The 16,560-nt window shown below is 45.6% G+C and overlaps 1 protein-coding gene across 5 annotated transcripts in view; it reads left to right on the forward strand.

Moving 5' to 3' along the window:
• The window catches only part of LOC122571364, a 42,658-nt gene that overhangs the window by 7,570 nt on the left and 18,528 nt on the right, over window positions 1–16,560 (forward strand). The window contains exon 1 of one of the 5 annotated variants that reach the window (XM_043735011.1): window positions 2,676–2,803. The exons of the other annotated variants lie outside the window; for them this stretch is intronic. The gene's annotated coding sequence lies outside the window, so the exon portion shown is untranslated. Of the gene's footprint in view, window positions 1–2,675; window positions 2,804–16,560 lie in introns of those variants that run through there. 5 annotated transcript variants of the gene reach the window in all.

Consider the following 16,560-nt stretch of genomic DNA (forward strand, 5'->3'; position numbering starts at 1 on the left):
ATAACACAGTTAGGATTTGTGCGTAGCTTGTTAAACGCAATTTGCACCGATTTGCTGCTTGAACTCGAAGTCGAAGTCGAATCAGTAAGAGAATTGTCGAGGATGGTTGGTGTCGTAGGTCAAGCATTTTTCACGTCGCAAAGAAACGCCCACGCATTCGTACGTCGTCAGGGATGTCGAAGCTTGTCCAATATGATTTAATACCGGACAATCGTCTACCTACGTCGTAAATGAGATCCTGTTCGATGGAACGACATACTCTCGATGTTATCTCGAAATCGACCAGAGTGGCGTAATGTGTCTGCTCTATTAGTCTTACGAGATATTGACGTGCGATTTCATGCACCGTTATTTTGCTATTGTTTTTCAGTCGGGCGTTGTTTAACCTTTCGGTCGCGAACGGCGAACGTATACGTCTTGGTAAAATCGTTATTCTAAAAGAGCGAGCATTTATCGCGATCTTACGCTTATCGAAGATGCTCCATGCTCTGTGTTTGAAATATTTATCCAGTTTCGAGCACGTCCGTTTTTATCCAATATTCCCGTATCTTTTACCGAACGCATTTAAGTTCTACGTACATACGTAATGAATTCTGTCGCTTGCACGGTCACTCAATTTACGTTGAATCTATGTACGCGCGCATCTCCGTCATCGTGTCCTATGTCTTACGAGTTACGCGGGAAGAAACAAAATGAAACGGGTATTAAGGACAGACACGCTCGCGTACGCTCGCACTTACGTCCCGTGCCCTCGAAAAGCCACGGTACATCGAGAAACGAGGTTTCACCTTCTCCTTCGACAACTCGAACGGTATCCTCGCTCCGTATCTCTTTGCCTTTTCACTGGTGCGAACGTCCGCGACCCGAGGCGACCAAATCTAGACAGATAGCTTGCTAACAATTAAATATTCCACGTTTCGTGGTTGAAATTCTTATGCAATTACCGAGGCCGCGCCATTAGCGCAATTACGCCGACCAACTTGCTCATGAAAATTAATTGCTTGTCACAAGACCCAGTGTTGCGTCAATTTTCCTTCTTCCGCAACTTCTATGAATAATTTTTGACGAAATCGAGTCGCGGTATAGTTGTCAAATTAGGTGAAACAATAGTCGTCTGGCGTGTTGGAATCTTCGATTAATGCAAACGAAGTGCGCGACACGTGTACAGAAAATAGCCGAGAAAGGAAGTTTCACTCTGTCGTTGGTGTCCGAAGCGAGGAACAACACCGATTCCAAAGGCTTGGGGTGTCAGCGAAATCCTGCTACTCACGGGACTTTCGCACGTGCATTCGCGCGAGCGTGCGCTTGCGTCGACAACGATAGCGAAAACAGCGTGATAGATGCTTGATTACGCAGCAGACGCTTCACACGAGCAACTTTTCCAAGCAAAATTGTGATTACCTGTTTTTTTTCTTGTTTCTAATAACAATGCTAATGGTAGAGTGTTGTAACAATTCGGTCAAGTTTTTTTCAAGGCTTGTTCGCAAAACCAAGAAGCTACTTCTGTATGTAGGTCGTCAATATCCGGTATCAGTTTTTCACTGACACTTTAGAGAGAGAAAGAAAGCGACTGCGTACCGTTTGGCTCTCTTCGATATTTCATAACTACTTGTTTATTACGTTTTCTTCTGGTGCTACTAGGATTAGCGTTTCGGAACAAATAATTTATAATCTTACGTCGATAAATACAATAATAGTCGTAATGGTAGCTGTTCTCATATCTTCGGGACGTCTTACCCTCTAGTTTGTTCGAGATAGAATTTCTGTGGTTAACAAATTCGCTAATAATGGAAGATTGCGAATAGTTACTTCGTATTAATAAAGTTATGCAATCGAGTAATCAGTCGACGCGAACACATAGGAAACGCAGTCGCGATCTTGTGGTTTAACTCTTCCTCGCTGGCCTCTGCAATTATTAGCACACCGTGTAATCGATTCACGTTACACGTAAATAACCAATAATCACCCACAGCCATTCGATGTCCTATTACATAAGCGGTAATTTACAAGAAGAATTGAAGAGAATTCGAAACAATGTTACCAAAATAATCTGACAAGCTTTTAGTATTGTTCTTGCTTTAGAATTGTTTATTTTAAATTATCGTTTGTGTGAAATAGCATCAGAGGGAAGAAGATCGGTGGAAAGCACAAATAACAGAAAGATCGTAAATTGAACTGAAAATCCAGGAAGGAACACAGTCGTCGAGAATTTCTTGTTCACCCAGTGACGATACGCTATTCGTTCGAGTATTCCTGTCGCACAAGTGTTACGGAGTAAAGATTTACAAGTAAAACCAAACAAGCACGAGCAGCCTAACGGACGGGTTGGTAAAAAAAGGAATGCAATCGTTCCGCATAGACGGCTGTTCGTTTGTGGGATTACTTTCATCGTGTAGACAAAGTTTCATTGCGGCGCGGCGTAGACAGCGTGTGATCATCGGGCTAGCGCTCACGTTGCATGGTCTAATTAATTAAGGAATTCATGAAAAAGAATTCAGCGCGATTCTCAACCAAGATATTCGACCGTGTAGTCGAGTGATTGCGTTTTAGCCGTGTACACAGCCGCGTTCTTTTCCTTCTTCGTTTCTTCGTGTCAGATTTTTCTTTTTAGCGGAAATTAAAGATCGTCGCCCGATCGTGGTAACTTGTTTTTGTGGCATCGTAGAAAACAACGACAACTCGTTAAATTTTTTCTTTATTTCAATGTGGGACGATTTACATTCCGATCGTTCGGTTGGCGCCGCTATAAATTTTTAAAAACAGCTTCTGCGTCACCCTTTCGCTGAGTTCGACGGAATCCAAGGTATGTGTATCGCCTCGCGGCACGTTTCACTTTCCACGCATACCTACTATTTTGGAATCCACGCAAAACTGACGTAGAACGTTGAATCGAAGAAGCTGGCCCTCCGTGAATGCCGTCACCCGTTCGTTGAGACGTCGCGCGTTTCTTTCTAAGTTTTAATACCTACCTAACCACCATCTTTCTTTCGCACTATTTTCGTTATGACGACGAGAAAAAAGGTAATGTAGCCTGCACTTCAAGGTCGACGTCTTGTCCTTTCCCTCAAAGTCCTCGTAACCAGCTGAAAGAGAAAGGGCAGCATACGTGTCCGCGCTCTGAGATATCCGAACCACCTAAAAATATCTTGAACCCGGAGTCCGAAGCGTCCTTGCCGATTTCCTTCGTAGTTCTTGAGAATGTTCCGGCCTGATAACGCGCTCGTGCATACTGCTGCATCTCATTAATCGATTCCGTTACGCGTACACCCTCGAATCTTATAATTGTTCGTTCGTTGTTGGCAGGAGTCGCACGCGTTATCGCTGGCAAATCTTCCGATCGTGCCATATCTCGCAGTCTGTCAATGATAAATATTTCACTTTTTGCGTCTCGTTAATTTACGATGCAAATACATATCAATTCGACGACAAAAGCGATTTGAATAATCCGATAGCGATCGAAGGAAATTATGTCGCGAGACGATTTATGTGTCCAGTATGCAAAAAAATGCCTTTCAAATTTACAAACCGGGCATTATGATGGTATTGTTGTGCTACTTTGGACTAACTTATTGCTGGTTTTTTCGGCGACAGGATCCGCTGAGAATACCAGGTTTTTTGGTGAAATAGAAACTTTTTAGTTCAAAGAACCTCTGTTTATCTTGTTTAAAATGCAGTCGCTCGACGAGACGTAAAAAAATGAACGTAGGACCTTCAAAAGCAGGCCTCCTACCTTTCGCTGCCTATGCAAATTTTTGTCGACGTTGACGGCCTCGATAAATCAAACATTCAAACGAACGGCAGAGAAAGAATAGCTGCTCGAATATTTGACCTTCGTTTACGAAACCTGCTCTGGTTTCCGGCCACCCTCGGGCAACAATTTTTAGATTGAGCAACGTGCAGATAAGATCTCGATTCTTTCGCTTTTAGATCGCCTTACAACGAACGTAACCTTGTCCTTTTCTCCCTCGATTGTCCTTTTTTCTTTACACTGATTGTAGTTCGACAAAAATGAGATCGGACGTAACAGATGTAAGTGGCATACATTTTCTGAGACATTTTTTGCGAAAGGTTCGAGCCACGAGGATCCGCCTTCGAGAGTCGTCGAGATTTCATCGTGGAATTTAAAGTAACAGAAACATCCAAGCGCCACTTTATATTCACATTCTACGTTAGTTACGAGCTATTATCGATTATTTTAAATAGATTGGCCGTCTCTACCCACTGACTTCTCTGTCTTTATCTATCTCTCGCTACAGTGATTTCTGTATGAACAGAATTTATGTTTTTTAGAAATTTTATAAAAGTGCCTGCGCGCCATGGAACGTATAACCCCTTTGACAGCTACCCACGAAAGTTGCGCAAATTGCTTACGAAAAACAAAAGAACCATGAGGTTTGAAAGACCTCGGCGAGCGAGGAGATCTTATCAGAAGCTATCGGTGGACAATAGGCGCGATAAAGGTGACAGCAAAAAGGCACGAAACTAGAGAAAGAGAAGGACGGTTGCTCCTTTCTCGAGTGGCCGCGATCGGTAACGTAAAACCTTGATCGATCCGTGGGACTGATTCTGCACACTCCCACGGAAATCTGACGGTAACCGTATACAGTATTAAGAAACACGCGTGGCACGTAACCGGCGCGCGTGTTAGAACGCACGACAGACCTTCCACTCGTAGAAAGGCGGATTAACTCGGCTTCTCGACGTCGCACGCACCCGCATTGGTGTTCTTTTCCAATTTTTTTCATTCCCAATAAAAGATCGAATTCCTTTGTGCTCGCCGTGACACCGCGATTTTTAACGTCCGAATGTTCGCACAACGCGATTACCTATCATGACGAGCGTTTGCCATCTTCTCGGTTAAATTTCCTGTCACGAGCGTTGGACGTTCGATCATAGTGTAACGGAACAACGAGATCGAAACTAGGAAATCGCAAGAGAGACGGCGAGTCAGCGATTTCCATTTCGCGATGAATAGCATCGACCTTTATAACGCGATCGAGATCCTTCCGGTTGAGATCTACCTGGCCAACGGAGAAAGTAATTACGATTATGCGCACGCGTTATCGCGCGTATCTTTCCAGTATAAATCTTTTTCTTCGATGGTAAGCGGAATCTCCCATGACTTCGCGTCTGTATCGAACGCTTCGTGTGACATAACTTTCATGATCTAACGAGATCGCAAAGAAAATGTTTCCGCGCGAACTGTATGGACGGCATAGCGGAACAGAACGTAATCGGTGTGCCGAATTGGCAGCAAGCAAGTAGCTCGTTCACGGAGAAAGTTATATTGCAGAATATACGCGTTAGAGTGCCGCGCCGCGAGTACGCGGTATTTTTTGTTGGTGAACCGTGCGTTTCTCGGCATTGCTGCGCTTATCCGGTGCGCTAATGAGATCGAAAGGGAGTTCGATCGTTGGCTGGTTGACTCTCTTATTGAAATTCAGGCGAAACGCAAGCGTCACGTTCGGACACCGACGTTAATAACGACGGACGGACGCCTGGAAATATTTTGGTCTGAAAAGAAACCAACGGGACAGGTCACGATTTACCTTTGCATATCGGGAGTCAGCGGTGGAAGGACGGGTTTCGCGAGAAATGTGTCGCAACGCAGCAAAACTCGTGCAGATCACTCGCGAACGTATAAGGCAAAACGTGGAGCATGTCAACGATATATCTACGGGTGGATTTCTCGCGTCTGGAAAGCCTTCGGCTGACCCTCTCTCGTTCGACGTAGAACGCTATCGAAGGGACGTATCTCGGTGTCGAGAGCCTGTATATCGAGGCAAATACGAACATACTGAAGCACGCTGACCGCCTATCGTCTCGACGTTCGACCTGTTGCTCTTGTGCATCGTACAACTCGTTTCACGTCGATGCCACCTCGCAAATCGACCCCTGTAGAGATATACGACCGTGGAAACGCGTAAAAACGATAAAAATCATGACGCGTACGCGATCGAGAAATATGTGTATAGCACGCACAAACGAGTTACCGGTTCTCCCCAGGAAAGTCCGGCTGGTCTTTTTTAGTTTTGCTCAACGGAACCCAAGTCCCTACGATGCGAACTCGTAAACCACAATTACGATATTCCTTTTTGTCCCCGAACGATCGATGGAAAGCGAGAATATCGTGTTTCTTTCCTGATCCATTGCCTGCCGCTGTTAACACCTGAGAAATCGCCCGCCAACGAGAAGCTCGCTTTTTGTATCGTCGTTACGCATAGGAACATATATAATTCGCGTCATCAATTTTTCCGGTTTTTGTTCCTAACTTAACAAGCGGTGTAATCTTTCGTACGTGATCGGTGGTTGCTTTACCGTCTCTCGAGCTGATCCTGGCTAGATCATGCTGTATGAACACGTAACAAGAGTCGGCGTGATAATTTAACACAGGCATACGCATATTTACGTATGTAAGCGTACGTATAGCTCGCGATCGCAGCCGATTGTATACCGAGCGCTTATGTATTTAAGCGCGATATCTCTCCTGGATTCATGGGTGAACGCGTGTGTGCGGCGTTCACGTCTCAGAGTTCACGTCTAGGTAACAACGCTTCTTGCATCTGTACAACCTTGGAACTCGTTTTCAGGTCGATGAAACCCTTACCAGCAGGGATTTACGCTGCTACAGGGACAAAGAGTAGATCCGCTGAAGAATCGCGCGAAACGACGTTCGAACGTGTAGCTAATATTCTATCGAAAAGTCGATCGAACGTATGCCGATGGACAGGCTATAAATCATAATTTGCTGATCGTTAGCGAGACTATTAGCCAAGGGAACTAGTCGCGCGAAAAATCGACGAGTCGGGCAATTCCGTCTGAATTTGCGGTCATTTACCGTGAAGTGCATTAGCGATCCCTTTTCGTTCGGTCGGGGGCCGCTATTTCTTGCGCACCAATGTTACAAACGGATATATAGCCGGGACGTAAGAGGCGAATTGCACGAAGCAGGAGTCTATTAAGAGCAGAAATAAGCTCGGTGTATTACACCACGAGATCGACCCACGAACCCACGATTTAATCAACACACCGAGCTATCGATCCTAATTGTCATCTAATTATCCACATTATCTCGAAGGCATATGGTATCTTGACGGCGATCTATCGCAACACCCTCTGCGAGTGATTTTTCCACTGCTAACTCTTGGTTCGCGTTTAGTTGGTAAGTCAAGAGGAAAGGAGTATCGAGAACGAAAGGTCAGTCGTTCGCCTTCGCTTCTGGGAACGTTGCATCGTGAAAATTTCATCAACTTACACCGTCGGTTAGGAAATTTTTTGGCATCGATGCAGATCTTGACACGCTTATTAAAATCACGAACAATCATATCGTTATCTTAATGAAGAACACCGCGTAGACATCGCTGCTCATTACCATATGGTTGCGAGAATTGGACGTGAGGATGTCTCGCGCAGGACAAATTTTGAGTCACGGGATATTCGCGCAATCCCGTGGCAACAGAGATGGTCCAACGTCGAACAAGTTCAAAACAATGGCAAATGAAACGATGATTTCGCCAACGTACGCGTATCGCAACGATCGACCGCGGCAGCGGCGGCAATGTCTTCAGTTCCGTGAGTGAACGTACACGAGGCGTTCGAGTCGGACAAGAAGAAACGGGTAACGCCTGTGTAGGTATTCCAGCAGCCTTGGGACGCGTATCCAGCCTTTCTCTGGATCGCAAACGCGATTCCAATTGGCGATTGTCGCCGAATTCTGTTTCTTCTGACCCCGGACACGACGTCCCGCTCTCGTGAAAGTGAAATCGCTGCTCCGGACCTTCGGCACGAACGTATCGCCTGACTTCGCGCGTTCTGCGTTCGGACAACCCTTTTTTCAAAGCCGACACCTCGCAGTTTGGATATCGAGAGTATCTTATTCTTTTCTCCTTCGGTCGACGGATAACGATCGCATCATGCCACGTTTTCTCGAAATTCAAAAAACGCGTGTCACGTTCGTGATGCTTTCTCATTGGCGACACCTCGAGAAAGCGGAAGTTGGCAATTCGATAAGTTCCTCGTCGAATATCGGAGACGCTCTAATTGCCGAGAACGACTCGGCGATTTTATTTCCAGTCACATTGTCACGATTTCGTAACGCGACGTAATCGTTCTCGCCGATCCAATTAAGGAGCACCTGCATTAAGGGGCGCCAGTGACGCGCGTCGATAACAATATGATAATGAACTTCAGGTGTGGTGTTGACAGAATCGTAACGCGCAAACGAAAGTGGATGCACGTCGATCGACCGGTTACGCGCGGTTATCGTTCCGAAGCTTTTGTTCCTCGCTGTAAATGGTCCGAAGGTCGTCACCGATTTGGAAACGGGTGGAAGCGTGCGCGATCAACGCTCGCGTGACTTTGATCTATTTTTCAACGCACGATCACGCTCTCCATCACGATCCGGTTGCATCACGGCGAAGCCTTTTGTGTCGTCCTCGCCTGCACGCGCTGTTTAATCGCTCGACGAACGGGCTCCTGGAAACGATTCAGCGTTCGATTGCTCAACCAGGAGTCCAAGTCTCGTACCGCCGCCTAACGCTGCGTTACTTTTCATTATTAATAGAAATACCAAGATACCGGTAAATACATGAAGGTTCGCGAGCACCGTTTCACGGAGAACCAAGTCTATGTGATAGACAGAACAAAAAAGAACGTTCTTACGTTAATCGTTGCATCGTTCTAAATATTTTCCGTAGAAGAGTGAACGCCATGGAATTTGCAGGATCTGATCTGTTCATTTGGAAAATGTCGGCTTGCACAAAGAAAACGTATGAATCGAGTAGAGGGATAGCTCCTGACGCATTGGGTTAGCTGGATGGAACGTCATTGAAAATTTACGTAAGATTTGCGCAATTTTCGTCCGACGATGATGTTTAGTAATGATGATGCGCGCTTTCCTTTTCCGTGGAAACGATGTCTTAAATTGCGTCTACAAACGCAAAACTTGGTTTACGTCTGATTTATAGCACGTTTCTGAGGAGCTTGCACGCGGGAGAAAGCCACGCAACGGGAAAAAAAAAGAAATCGCGCAGCAAGAAAATATGCACGTCGTCGATGATTTGGTTACGAAATCGCGATGCGCGAAGAAGACTCTAGAAATTCATCAAGAGTGGGACCATCTCTGTTTCGCCTCACCGATGGGGACACGGTCCTAATTGTTTCGCGAGATCAACGATCGGTCATTCAGATGGGTCGATAACAGGTAGGAGGTTGTTGACGAAGACAATTGTTTTAACGAACCAGTTGTCCGCTCTCCTTGCGTAACCGTGCGTCTGCCGTGCGCATAGCCTTGTCAAGAGGAGTCGAAAAGTCGCGAAGAGGAAAAATGTCATTTTACGTTACACGGTGCACGAGATAATACGACGAGCCAGACGCTTTCTGCCTCGGTTAATCTCGGATTACGCGCGAACGATACATAACCGAGTATGTACCATTTGATGAGTGAACACCTTTCTTAACCTGCTGAAGCCGGCAAGATTCGAGTTACGTAAAAATATTACTGCTAACATCTCCCGTCCATTAGTTTAGAAAATTTCACACATACGACATTTATGTCGCGCATTAATTAATATCTGTTCGTAGAAAGATACTGCATCCCTTACGATCGGCATACCATTCGTCCAGCGAATTGTATTTGGTCGAATTCCTTTGCTCGATATCATGCTTGTTAAAGAAACGTTCCGAGCATATTCGAGCTGTAGCTCGACAATTCGCGGCGAAACCGTCGAGTCGGTTCACGCCATTCCCGGTGGTCAGCTGATTGGATTGAAACCAAGATCGAAGGCGGCCGCGTACAAACGTTTACCTCGTTACATGGCAGCGGCTAGTCAATCCGCTAGTCAGAAACCCGTACAACGAGACGTAGGTGTGTACAGTTCGATTACGTGGGTGCAGTGACTTCCACGTCGACGCGAGCGCGAAGGAGATGCATGTTTTAACAGGAACGTCGAGAATGAAACTCGCTCGCGCCTCGGATAAGCTATATCTATCTTTTCTCTCGACGCGTTACTACGTCTATTCTAACGATCTACAGGCCATCGCTTGCCTCACCTTAAATCGAGGATGGCTGGCTAATGGTTGGCCAACAGCGCTAGCTTTCCTAGCCTTCACAGCCTTTGAACACAATGAACGTTGCGCGTGCCGAAAATTAATTGGGACGAGAGATAGATCGAATCGAGGGGGTATTTGTTAGGAAACGCGAATAGAAGTAAAAGATATTAGGATATTACCAGTTAGATGGCTGTCGCCGATAACTTCGTTGCTGATTTCTACCGATTACGAGCTAGAATTGGCGGTAACGTTGAATAGATAGTCTGAATGTTACTTCGAGACGGTATTAATCGCGAGAAAGAGGTAATGTTTAGGATTCAGTGACTATAATAACCGACGGTACAACGGTTAATTTCCATTCGTACGTAGAACGGCAGAACCGATGCACGGGTTCTCGTGTAGAACCACCGCTTTCCATAGAAAGTTTCGCGTCCTTTGTTTTCCTCGGTCGCGGTTGTCTCGCGACGAGACATCGAAAGCATTCAAGATCGTCCTGGTATTACGAATGACGAAACGGAGAGCCACGTAACGATACTCGTGCGTTCAGTTATATCCGGGTCAGGAACGTGTCGCCCCTAGGAATCTACTACGTTTATCACCATATTTAACAACGACGAGGTACTCTTCTCCAATTTCCGCGAAACAAGCCACAGCCCTCTGGCCGTTCGTCGATTACTAAATGTTAACCCGACCTCTGCGACACTCCGTCGCCTCTCCTTCTCTTTCTGGAGGCCACATCGTGGAACATCGAGCGAGTAAAAAGGAGACGAGGGCACACTCGATGTGTATCTGTCTGTCCCTTGGAACCGTTCACCTCATTACGTACCCCGTTCCCGCACACACAGCGTGCGGACGTGTGTTTCACTTCGTCGAGCGTTTACGTGGGTGTGCAGCGTACCGTATCGGATATCGAGCGCGAAAAAGATAACGGTATGCCCGGCCCGCGATAGCGAGAGTGAGATCAGATGATTTCGAAACCTCGCGGACGTTCGTGGCTAGTTAATACACGGGAATATTCTCATAGAAAATGCCCTGTACCGTTTCGACAACTAACGCCCCATACTGAGAATCTTTAATGTCATTCCATCGGTAGTTCCGTCTTGAAGACTCGAAGAGCGTCTTCGCTGGGTTCCTCACGTTTCGTAGTCCGTGATCGCAAACTCGTATTTCGATTTGGGTTATAGCCGTCGACCTGTGAAACGAAGAGAAACTCCATGTTTAAAATATCGCCGATACAAGTTGAGAAAAATGAGCGTGAATAGTAAAAGATGTGCCTAAATAACGATGACGTAAGATATCCGAAAGTGGGTACGGTTCGACGAACACTCATAAATTAATTCGGTGGTCAAACGCTACTTTGTCGATATCAAGCATTTCGGTGTACTTACAGACTTGGTAACACGACATCAATGTTGAAACTTTGCGTAAAATAGTAGTTTATACTTCGAATATACGGAACGTCGGATTTCTCGAAATCACGGCTACAAGTACTTACGGGCACAGGAGATCGCGCCTGATCACTACCTTCCTTTTTCCACTTGCTTCATCACGCGAGTCTTATGCTCCCTTGTTCCACTGAGAGCATAGAATTTCGCAAAGTGATCGTTTCGAGTCACGCGTAGAAAGGCAAGATTAACTACATTTTGACATCTATCCCTCTCTTCCCCTCGCTTGTCATTTTCAATGGAAACAAGCGTTTCAAATTTACGAGTAATTTATCTTAAGGATTTGCGCGAGATATTCATCGTTCAGGATCTTTTTCGATGGACGTTACGTGCCCCGGATTTCGATATTAGTGTCGTGATTCACGACGCCACGAATCGGTCGAAAGTTAACGGCGAGATAAAGGGAATCGCGAATTCATGTAAATTTCTAAGGAAATTCCAAGCGGCCGCGCGCGTTTCGCTTTGTTTACGACACGAGATGAAAATTAGAACGGAGACGGTGGGAATGGGTTTCAGGAAATTTTGAAACGAACACCGTGTCCCGCGTGTTGCACCTTTCTAACTCGTGGCTGTACGCTAATCGAAATAGCAAAGGTTAAACACGTTGTTCGCACACGCCCCTGCAACTGCGTAACTTTCATGGCCGATCGGTACATTTCCACGCCTGTGTACATTTCACGCAATCAAATCTATGGCATCGGAATTATGAATTGGATCCGCGAAATCATAACGGAAAATTTTTTTGAACAAACGTTCTGTCTGTTATTTAACGATAACCACGATAAATTTTCGGAGCGTGATTCGTGAGGATTAATCCGGTGGTTTGTTTCTACCTTCGAATGTTAATATTTGGCAGAAGTTAACTTGCGCAACCTTTCGTCTTCGTACTTTCTTTGTACTCTCTTCTCACGTCACAAGGTAATCTCTCCGAATTGTCTTCGTCGATGCAACGAACGTTCGATGTCAATCTCATGACATAGTAATTAATCACGTGTTCGTTCGGAACGCAATAATCGTGCTTAACGAGGTAACCGCTTTCTACGTTCTCCGTCTCGCACGATTTTTGCATAACCTGAATTGCAAGGTTAAACAATCGGTGATTCGTGCCTTCGACCACCTACTGATTACTTACCGCTTCGACAATGCTATCATCTCGAGAAACGGCAGCGCCTTATACGCTTCTTTCATACGGACTCTTTGATTATGCGCGAATTACCGCTGCCTATCTGACGTCTTGAACCGATCGTAGATCGATAGCGCTTTCTTCCGCATCTAACGCAACGAGTACCTTTATGCGAGTTGTTATCCAGCAACTTAATTTGCGAATGTTTTAAAAAAACTCACTCACGTATCTCCTTTCACGCCTACTTTCCTCTTCCTCGTGCTATGACTTCACGAATTTACTTTCACGACGATTCGCGCGCTCATCTACCTAACGGTCTAAGCGGAAGGTTAAGGTCCTGTTCGAATATTCGGTGAATTCGCTGCCCACGCAGCATCAACGGCCTCGTCTTCCGGCACTTGGTCGCTACTTAAGTAGAAAGAGATTCGTAAGGGGAGAGAAGATCGTGGGATCGAGGCACGAATGCCGATGAGGTCGGAGTATCTTTAATAACGCCGAGTGATCCAGCGAATCGTGAGTAGGTGTTCCCAAGTGATCCGCAGGATTGAAGACTGGAGCGAGGGGCGTTCACTGGTTACCATTATGCATTCGTGTATATCGGTGAAGTTACAAGCAGCCCTGCGAACAAACGCGATCTCTCAGCGGTCTTTCTCTTAAACAGACGATTAATCACGGGTAAAAGGGTAAGGGGAATGACGCGCAGCCTATCCCACGGCATCCCGTGATTGTGAAGTTTTATTTCGTAAAATATGCTTTCGATGGCGTCGCGTACGTCACTGTGAGTCACGTTCGCGCTGTTGCGTCGTCGGTCAATAACTTCTAATCCGAACAACCGTTCGATAACGCGACGTTCTAATTAGCCGCTTCGCACGTGGGAATTCGACTCGATTGCTTGCCAATTTCTTCTCAAACGTTAATACGTAGGTATATTCCGGTGGAAATCGATCGTTAAAAGCAACTAGCCATTATACGCGAGCGTTACTTTCGCGCGCTGGTCTTTGCTACCGATATTTGTTAAATAAACTACTCGAAGTTAGCAGTTGATACGTTCCGTACAAACGTTAACGTTAAAAGAATGATTTAATTGCGTTGCTTCGATGCCGGCTGATTGAAAAAAGACTTTTGAAAGATATACGATTAAACGGTCGATCGATGGAAAGTTCGATATCGTTGATTGGAAGAACGGCGGAAGTCTTCTAACATTCGTTTGGCTGATCTCGCTAAATTATGGTCGAGGCTGCACTTTTATCGAGTCGTCCACTGGTTACGAAAGCGCGCTTGTCTCGTTCTATCAAATTTGCATTACGCTATTTATATTACGTATTCTGTACGCCAGGTAAAACGGAATTACCGCGGGAAATATCGAAGGGAAACAGGCGGAAATGCATGAATACGAGTACGACCTCTTTTCGGCAGATGCGTCTTTTCACTTTTAAGGCCGTCCAGTGGACGAGGCACCGTTACCCGATTGCATCCACGTACTAAGACGCGCGTCTAGAAACACCGATTCACTTGACCAAGAAGCCTGCGGCCTTGTAAATTCTCTTTCACCCGAGGATACTCGGTTTACGGCTGGAGTAGAGGGAATCTCGTATATCTGACTAGAAAACAGTTTCCATGGACGCGATGGCACAACTATCGAGGTCGTGTCTTTGTCGTTGTACGATACGACTTGCGTATCGGAATCTGTTAACACCTGTTCGGTCGCCGCTCAAGTGGCACATGATTCTTGCGTTTTTGCTAATCAGTTGCCTAATAGACTTATCCTTTAAAAGTTTCCTTTATGAATATGAAAAAGAAAAAGACAAAAGACGAAACGTATCAAAGAGGAAAAGTTTAGCGTGTGCTAGCTCGACATGTCTAGCTCGACAAAGCTATTTGTCGGCGATGAAACGTCGCTGTAACGAATATTCACAGTCCGTAAATGAAAACGTAAGTGTTACGAAAGCGGGTGGTCGCACAATGCCACGAAACTGTATCGCTTTCGAGAGAGAAATTCCCCAAGAAAGTTTTCCTCGGCGAACGTAATTGGTCCACGTGATGTAGAAACTGGGTCGCAAGTTATTCTCGGTCGTCACGTTTCATCTTGCAATTGTACTGCTGGGATTACGAATTTAATTGCGAACCACTAATACAATACTCTCGCAATTACTGCTAATTATTGGCGCGCGTCTTCGTTCTGCTGATTCGTACGCGCTTGCTTGCACGACACTTGTCGACGTTAATCGTCAGGGAACATTTCCACCTTTCACTCATCCTGCCAATGTCGAAAGGATTAATTCTCACTTAATTCGAACACATGGCTGAATAGATAGACGATTACGCAAAGCATTATGCATCTTCTGATTATTACCATACACGATGCCCATGCGCGGAGACACAGCACGATGCACATCTTTGCTAGTTTTCCACTTGTCCCTTCCTTTCGAGGTCGTTCTCCGTCGTTTAATAATGAGAAAGGTCGACGGATGTTTCACCGAATCCACTGTTTCCACTTCGTTACTATGTATTGCTCAATCCTTTTATCTTTCATCCTTCCTAGATAAACGGATCTGCCTGTCCTCGAAGGACGGCTACGTAATTCGTAAAGGAGAAGAAGGCTTCAATCCTAACGAGAAACGCGAGACAAATGGCATGCGCGTTTTCTAGACGCGCTGTATGAGCCGTTTCGTTATGGTTGCCAATCATATCGTGTTCCAAGACTCTATCGGATTGAATAAATCGCAGGGTGTAGCGGGTGACGGTAACCGGTACGGTTACGATTCGATGCTCCACTTAAAGTGGGAATCGGTTCCCGAAGTCACGCAAAGAAACCTAAAAGCCGTTACCCGGAGCAGATATATTCGTTAGATTTCCCGGCCCGTAGGCGTCGCAGGTATTCGTGAAATCGACGCGGAAACGATTCTGCTTTTAATTTATTGCGAATCAAACGCAATGCTCGTTTTACCGTTCGAACGAAGTACGCGGTGCGTCGATCGAGAGAAATGCTTTGATTTACGGACTCTCGTATCTCTCTCTCTCTCTCTCTCTCTCTCTCTCTCTCTCTTTCGCTGTTGAAGTCGGAAGTCTATTCAACGAGTCATATAAATTCTCGAGATTTACAAGAACGACAGGAAGGCGATGCTTGAAATTCCTCGTTTTTCGTGATATACTCGGCAAAATGGTTCGATCGCGCGAAACCCAACGTTCTGATTCCATGCCAGATGCGAAAAACATCGAAATTAACAGTGCGCCTGTCCGTTATGCGGCAGTCGCGGTTGGCAATGAAACTCGAAGCAAATCGCAACGTGAATCGTACTTACCCGTGTTCTCTGACTTGGAATGACTCGCCGACGCGATAGGCCCGTGTTTTCCACGCTGTTTGCTCGATTCACAAATTCCTCTTTTTGCTGGCGCACACAACGATCAAGATTGCGAAACTCCGCTCCGGTACACGGACAATCTGGGTGTTCGTGCCGCGAGGAAACTATATCGGAAAGAGAAATCCGCTCAGTTTGGCGTTGATCGGTGGGACCACTAACAGCGGTTAGATAGAATAAGCAGGCTTCGAAATTGTATCACGAAATTGATGCAAACTGCTGCGCTTCCGCGTAGAAATCGGTAGTAACATGTGCTCGATTTTGTTAATTACGTCCAATTTATAAGCGATGTCATTTGTTAATGACAACATTTCTTCCTACCTTGATTTACGATCGAGCTTAATAGGGGAATTATATATATATATATATGCGATTTCCCAATCGCAACTGATAGTTCGCTTCTTTCGCTTCTGTCAGAGTCTTTCAATTTCGACACGATCACAAAATATTTCAATTTCTATAAATTTCATCATCGATTCCACCCAAGAGACTGATGGAATCAGCTTCAAAGTTTACGTTCACCCTTCCAAAACAAGAGAATTCCATAAATGGGAAGCAAAGACAAGATTCGTTGCCTTTGGTG

The sequence above is a fragment of the Bombus pyrosoma genome, linkage group LG10 (assembly GCF_014825855.1).
Source record: "Bombus pyrosoma isolate SC7728 linkage group LG10, ASM1482585v1, whole genome shotgun sequence".
Taxonomy (NCBI): Eukaryota; Metazoa; Arthropoda; class Insecta; order Hymenoptera; family Apidae; genus Bombus; species Bombus pyrosoma.